A 7,985-nucleotide genomic window follows, 5' to 3' on the forward strand; every position below is an offset into this window, starting at 1 on the left:
ACCTGGCTTGATGGTCGTTGCTGAAATAAGGATGGATGAGTGCTACTCTATTGATTCTCCTTGGCCTTGTCAGCTTTGATACCAAGGGACATGGTTTCCTCTTGGAGTGGCTCTTTGGATTCTGAGTGGATTCTACTGGCCTGTCACATATTGCAGCAGTTCTTTAAGACTTGCAGTGGTTGCCAATGTGCTTCCAAGCCCAAATTGAGGTGCCTGCATTGACAAATCCCTAAATGACTTGGGTCCCAATATCTGAAGGAGCATCCTCTCCCATAAAGACCTGCTAAGGTGCTGAGATCTGAGAGAGAGGCCCTGCTCACAGTTCTGCTGCCTTGTGAAATTTGTGGAGTGGTGGTGGATGAGAGGGCCTTCTCGGTGGTGGCCCCCAGATTGTGGAATCCCTTCCCAAGTTGCCTCTGGCCTTGTCACTGTATACTTTTTGACATCAGGTCAATATACACTTTTATTTATTTATGCAATTCACAGCATAAAAATACAAGATAAAAAACAAAGAAAATCCATAATAAAAACAAGAACAAAAACAAACCAATCACTCCATTCTCCTTCTGCACAAGCCATTGGAGGTGAAATGTCTTATATGATTTAATTGTATTGAGCTGTATGTAACCTGCTCTGGGGCTACAAAGTGAAGGGAGAACTAAAAACAAAGAAGGAAATAAAATGTGTCCAAGCATCATTTATTTGAAGACAATGTTAGCTCTTCCTTGTTTAAAATGAATGTTGAGGGAAGTAAGAAGTTTATATAACTGAGAACACAATACACAAACAAAGTCATATTCAGGGTTGTGCCCTCAGATGCCCTTGATGCCAACCAAGGACCCTGCATCTCCAAATATTATTTTTTTTAAAAAAAAATTGACATTTTTAAAAGCTTTTTTTCTGCCATAGGTGGCACTGGGCACACAGCATTCTTATTTCCTTTCCCCCAGAATGCATCACTTGCCTTTTTGTTTGGTGGTGGTAGTCACCGTGATTATGATGATTTATTAAGTTATATACTGCTTAATGCAAAAATAGACTTCTAAACTAGTTGGTTGTGTTTAGGGTTGTGTTCTTTGTTCGTTTGAAATGTTATTTGTTGGGAGTGTTTTGCTTATTTTGGGGGAGGTGTTGCCTGCTTACCCCCTGTACTTTAGAAAAGGTTGTAGATGTTTTGCACATTGTTTTGGAGAGTCTCTGAGCATCACCAGTTTTTCTTCTGTAAAATGGCACTTTGTGGTAACCATTACAGTTTCATAGATTTCCGAATGTGGCCCCAGATCCAAAAAGGTTATTCTACTCTGGGTTATCTCCCCTTGGGTTTAAGGAATTATCTTACATATTTGCAAGTAAGTCGGAGTGGAAGTGATATAAATTAGATTTTAATAAGAAGTGCTCTAGATTTTTCTTTCTTTTCAACCCCAGTTTGAATCCAGGTGTTATATGCCTTTTTTCAGAATGGGATAAAATTGCAGGAGACATTCCGTCTGGAAACCATCAACTTACCCTCAAAAGAAGAGACAAATCTGCATTGGACACAATGAATGTGCACATGTATGTCCTCTTTTGTGAATGGGTTAGAGGACCCAATTCATACACAATGAACTGGATCTAGAAAATCCTGCTGGCACCTCTGCTTCTGAGGCACTGCCATGCTGCTAAACTCAGCTACAGCAGCTCTTAAACATGTGCAGAACACTTAGTACAACAGGAAAACAAGCCAAACACCCACACTTATTCGAATTCAGAAACAGCTTCATAAATCTAGCTTTAATTTCAGTTCTCATATTCTCCATCTTGTGTTTTAATTATATCCATGTAATTCAGTCCAATGTTTCCAGAGAACAAAAGACAGCTTCCCATCAATGACTCTTGAGATGAAAGAATGAACAGCTTTTGATTAACAACAATGGAAATGTTTGGTAGAATTAAAGGTATTAAATGGATTGTTGTTGTGAAAAAATACAGGTTGCATGGCTAGTATCTTATGCTGAATTAGAAACTCTTCTAGTATACAATCATCACATTCAAGTACTTTACAGCCAACTACTCAGTGTTTTATTTAAACACAACAATTCATATATTTTATTTTAAAAACCTTGACAAAAATACAAAAGGGTTCAACAAGTGTATGATTGGAAGATATTAAATGTTAGTCTTAAATTGCAAAGCGTGTATTTTCAAAGATATATGGGGAAATAATAAAAGTTTGCCCGCAAAGTAAAGTTCTTTTGACATATAAGCACCAGACTGTCTGAATATACATCTAAAACCATATGCAGAGTAAAAAGGTAAAGGTAAAGGGACCCCTGACCATTAGGTCCAGTTGTGACCAACTCTTGGGTTGCGGCGCTCATCTTGCTTTATTGGCTGAGGGAGCCAGCGTACAGCTTCCGGGTCATGTGGCCAGCATGACTAAGCCACTTCTGGCGAACCAGAGCAATGCACGGAAACACAGTTTACATTCCTGCCGAAGCGGTACCTATTTATCTACTTGCACTTTGACATGCTTTCGAACCGCTAGGTTGGCAGGAGCAGGGACCGAGCAATGGGTGCTCACCCTGTCGCGGGGATTCGAACTGCCGACCTTCTGATTGGCAAGTCCTAGGCTCTGTGGTTTAACCCACAGCGCCACCCGCGTCCCTTCTATATGCAGAGTAGTAGCTATTAAAAAGGATGCTGCAGAGATTTGTAACTTTCAAGATATAGGTTTCCCTATCTAGACTACACAGTACAGTATCTAGGTATGCTGACAGCATACTTTCTGCCTCTAGTGCACCCTTCAGAATTTGAATCCCAAGCAAGATCACTTATCTTCCATTCCCACACCACCACACTTTCTGCAAAAGAAAAAAAGAGAAAAAAGTGTATGGTATTCATATTTTAGAAATAGTAGTATCCAAATCCTATTTTCATGTCAAGGACATGTATGAAACACTTACAAAGCTTTGACACTGCCAAGTACTCTGAAAGTTCATGCTTACAGAAATAATGCAACAGCTAAAATGGTACAAAAAACGTGAGGTGGAAGGAGAGAGAATGTCCCTTCCTGAGTTTCGTACAGTTTACAGTATTGATTTGAAGGTGTGAGATCTCTTCCACTAAGAGAGAAGCTGTATGCTTGAAATGCCCAGGATTTGGTAGTCCAAACCCTTAATGTTTCCATCTGGTAGCTCTTCTCATTATGATAGTCTTATGGAAAACTTTGTGGTTGGTATTCAACTAAATAATTGCTAAATAATCCCCTTCATGGATCACTGCCTTGCCGTGGCGAAGGGGCTTGAATAACTCAGAGAAGCTATGAGCTATGCCGTGCAGGGCCACCCAAGATGGGCAGGTCATAGTGGAGAGTTTTGACCAAATGTGATCCACCTGGAGCAGGAACCAGCAAGCCGCTCCAGTATCCCTGCCAAGAAAACTCCATGGACAAAGAGAACAGGCATATAAAATAATTGCACGAGTGGAATAATTACTGCTAGTGCAACAGGGGATCTTCTCTCTCTCCCCCAGCACTGTACACAAAACTGTTCCGGATGGTTGGGGGATGAACCCATAACAGAGTTTGGGGTGTCGGGGGGAAAAGAGGGGGGAGTCCTGTTGCGTAATGAGAAATCCTAGTGCTTACAGAACATTCTCCTTAGCAGTACACTGAATACAACCCTGTGTGGTTTTTTTTCTTGCTGATATGATCAATTCAACCCTAACAGAGTATGTTCCTTATGGGAAATTAAGTCAACCTGACCTCTATTTTGCCAACAACAGTCCCTCCAGCTGGTTTAAACAACATCTGACCAACCAAACTGAATGCAGTTCACCAGCCTTGAATGGTGAACTTGAACCACCTGATGCTGCTGCCTGCCAACAGCTGCAACAGCAGAGAGACTGTCAGCTACCTGGCAGGCTACAGTTGGTGAACTGATGGCGAACTGCATTCAGAAATGTAGGAGAGAGATGGGTGGGGAAAGGAAAATCTGCAAGCTGAAGAATTTCTATCAGAAGGATTCTTATTTTGAAGCTCATTTGAAAAATCTATAGATGGGTACGGAATGGGTGAACAATTTGTTTTTAATAAACACAATTATTTTAGTGTTCATAACTATTGAAATCATTCTTTGTTTACCCATTCAAAAGCTGCTGGTGAAGAAAAACGAATGGACGTATTTTAAAGAATTTTGTATTAGGACTCAGAAGGGAAGAATTGATTTATGGCAGTGAATACTAAGTAAGTGGAACAATACACAATCCTAATCCTAGGATGGCATAATTGGAAAGTCCTTGAAAATAATCTGTTCCATCTCCCTGCCCTGGTTTAATTCAGAATGCTTTGAATACAGAAATAAAGCTAAGTTTAATTTGGGAGGTGAGACTGCAATTCATGAACCCAGTGGCAGTTACTTCTCAAGAGACATGTATATGATTGTACTGTACATACATCTGTTGAGGACTATTTTATCCTATGGCTATGTTGGAGGCAATTGCTTGGAGCGCCCCATTACTAAAACCACATGGATTGGAATTTCTGAAGCATTTTCCACGTCAAAGCATGGATTGGCTTTTTGCAGAGGGAAACAAAGGCTACATACAAGTCATACCAGCTGTGGCAATCACAAACGAGGCGGGAATGTGAAAATTCAACTGAGAATGTTGCTTTCCATAAGAGAAGCTCCCCTAACATATTTTTTAGGTACCTATACCTGCACATATGTGGAACCTGCAGATAAATATTGCATTACATCCTCACCTGCTAGCAACTTTCCTATTCAGGGCTGTTTTCAACCAGCCATGCACTCCCTCCAGGATACTCAATTCCCTCTACTATTTAATTTCTCAGAGCGATGCCAAATTTGAAAATCAGATTTTATTTATTTATAAAGTGAGATTCTCAGGGTCCAGAATTCTATACCAAATAATGCACTTCAGCTGTGGACATTTGTGGTTTACTTACACCTGATTAAATGTGTGTTATTAGAAGATAGGTACACAGGAAGCCTTCATATTTAATCGAATTAAATGCTGTTATTGTTGCTAAGTAGGGAAGGAGGAAGAGTCTTCTCACTCCATACTTGCTCTTAATTGACAGAAGGAGGACTGAAAATAATAACAGTAATAGAGGAGTCTGTAAGAGAAGGGCTGGAGCATGTGGGAAAGGGGTTATTTCCCCAAACACTCCTTGCTGTGAAAAGGATGACTGTTCGGCTTTTTTTTTCTTTTCAAAACCCCCCTACAAATCCTACATAGGTGAATCAAAGATTATAGCCTGCATCCAAACAAGAGTACAACAAATTCTGCACATTCACAGCAAAGTTTTGGACCTGTGTTTCTTGACACAGCCCCCAGGCTGCATTGCAAATCTCTTTTAAAACTGAGCAGAGAGTTTTGAAACGTGTGAAATATTGTGTATATGCATATGTCTTCTGTTCAAAATTCTTGGAAATGCCCAAAATAGTGTGTCTGTGTCTGTGTCTGTGTTACACACACACACACACACACACACACACACACAGTCCAATTACCACTTTTTTCAAATTAATTTGCAGCAAAAGTATATATAATACAAGGGGCAAAGCAGACTGTAAATTAGGAAGTATATGCTATCTTGAATACAGTATATGTTTATTTTTGTTGCCAAATATATAGTATATAATGTTTATAATATAATGAAAAAGGTAAACAAATGTTTCCTTTCCACAATAATGGAGATTGTGCAGGCTTCGATTCATGGAAACACTGACTACTGGAGTAGGAGGCTCTTCAACTCAAGTCTACCACAGTGAATAGCTATGCCAGTCAACACACAACATGAGACAGGGATATTGACTGGGGCAACTATATGGAATGGGAAAGCAGAACAGTTTATGAATGCAGTTTGCAACTTCATTAATACATTCCATGAACAAGAATTATTTGTGAGATTAAATGGTAGATTTTAAGTAAAAACAGGGAAGGATGAATCTCTTGGTTTTTTGTTGCAGTAGACAAATACAATCTGGATATTGTTCCAATGGCAATAAATTTTAAACCAGTGAGCGAGAGCTATTTGTGCAAATTAGTAGGTAATGGAAAATGTTTAAATCTGGGTGACTTTAACAGAAGCAAGCATCCAGATATTAAAAAAAGAATCAGAGCCAAAATGGGGATATTAAAGCAGCATCTGTACATTGCAATAAAAAGGTAAGCTTAGAATCAGAAAGACAAAAGTATGTTTGCTTTAAAATATTCCTATATCAGAAACAAGTGAACTTAAAGAGCCAACAAATAAAATGAGATGGGAAATGGAGAAACAGCTTCTCCAGACAGAAGCGACTGCAGTTACAGAGAAGCTGGTGGTGACTGAAGATTTTTCAGTCAGTTCAATATCTGACTAGAATGAAGTCATAATCCTTTCCAAAGGATAATTCACATTGGGTATATGGGGAGAATCCCTCTGGAACTCCAAATATGCTCTGTTTGTTCAGATCACACACCCACACAATTTTAAAAATCCCCCGATTCCCAAGAGGTAGATGCATTACTGAATTAACAACACTGGAAGCATGACAGAAAACATTCTTGCTTCCCCCAGCAGAGAGCCAACAATGCAACATTCAAACAAAACTTGGAAGCTCAGTGAGAATCAAAACTCTGAGGAACTGATGAAAAAGTCTTGGTGGTGATATAGCACCCATCATTCCTTAGTACAGGAAAAATATGAATTTATATTGACTTGAAATAAAAATCCTTGCACACTTCACGTCTGGGATGGAACAGGAGGAGAGGCAGATACTAACTAACGTGATCTAAGTAGATAATGAATATCAACTACGTACCTTTCCAAAGATTTTCCCTTGAGATCTTAGCTGGAATAAAAATTCAGTATGGTTTCAATTATTGACCTATGGATATGCTCAAAAGCGCCACAAAGTTACCACACTACTGAGCTTTATATTGGTTTCCATTCGATCACAAGTGATAACAGAGCTACACAAACCGATCAGAAATTCATGTTGGGGGTGAAAGATTGCTATATGCTCCTACTAAGACTCTAAGCCACACAGCAGGAAGAGCAAGTTAAAGTTCCCTGATACGAGTATTTCAAACACCACACCTTTAATATCATGTAAAGGGCTTGGAACTAAGACATATGCCGTTTAACGACAGATGCACTAATACGGCTTCACCAGTGCTGTAGGGTAAGAAAGCAGAGCCAATTCACAAGAAATTAAACGTACTTATGGCATTTAGCTAAAGAATTGCTTACCTTTTCCTTTAACTGTCCAAGGTTGTATCATATCCAGAAACAGAGCCAGAACAAATGCAGGAAGGTATTGCTTTCTCTGCGTGTTCTGGAAAATGTGGATGGGCAGTGGAAGGAGCAAATAGGCAAGTGAGCATTCATGCTTCAGCCAGCCAGCTTGCAGATGAAGCTGTGCAGCTAAGTCCTCAAGACCTTCTCACGGCTGCTGATCTCATCCACGAAACTGAAAGAGCATCTCAGCAGGACACTGCCAGCTTCCCTTTCAGAGCCCTCTCACTGACAACCATTCTCTGGCAAGTGAAATGTCAAGAACCAGGCAGGGGTGGTGTTTGGAAAAGGAGGGAGGTGGAGGGATAAGAGATTCTCACCATCCATCAACCTCAAAACCTATTCAGCAAACTGCTTGAATGGAGCCGGCATTTCATTCTCCATGGTAACTGGAGATGGAAGGAAGATGGGAAGAACGCAAAAAGAGGCACGTTGAGCTGGTCTGGGGGGAAAGAGGCATTAAGAAAAGGATGGGAGCATTCCAAAACCCCAGCCCATGCCTTCAGCTTACAAGGAAGGAAAAATAAAAGGTCCCTTTCAGCTTCCACCACTTTCTTCCGGGTGGCAGAATTTCCTGGGATTCAGGCAAAAGCACTTTCCCCTCGGGGTGCAGAAAACAAAGTAATTTCCTGCTCTAAGTACTGCTAATGGAAAGCAAGCTGTCCCATTTGCCATTGAAGGAGCAACTGCTATCAACTGCTTC

At 40.2% G+C, this 7,985-nt stretch overlaps 1 protein-coding gene across 1 annotated transcript in view; it reads right to left on the reverse strand.

Moving 5' to 3' along the window:
• The window catches only part of NDST2 (N-deacetylase and N-sulfotransferase 2), a 76,479-nt gene extending 69,034 nt beyond the window's left edge, over positions 1-7,445 (reverse strand). The window contains 1 exon segment of the mRNA XM_083738308.1: positions 7,238-7,445. The gene's annotated coding sequence lies outside the window, so the exon portion shown is untranslated.
• Positions 7,446-7,985: the final 540 nt, after the last annotated feature.

The sequence above is a fragment of the Podarcis gaigeae genome (assembly GCF_964106915.1).
Source record: "Podarcis gaigeae genome assembly, chromosome: 5".
Taxonomy (NCBI): domain Eukaryota; kingdom Metazoa; phylum Chordata; class Lepidosauria; order Squamata; family Lacertidae; genus Podarcis; species Podarcis gaigeae.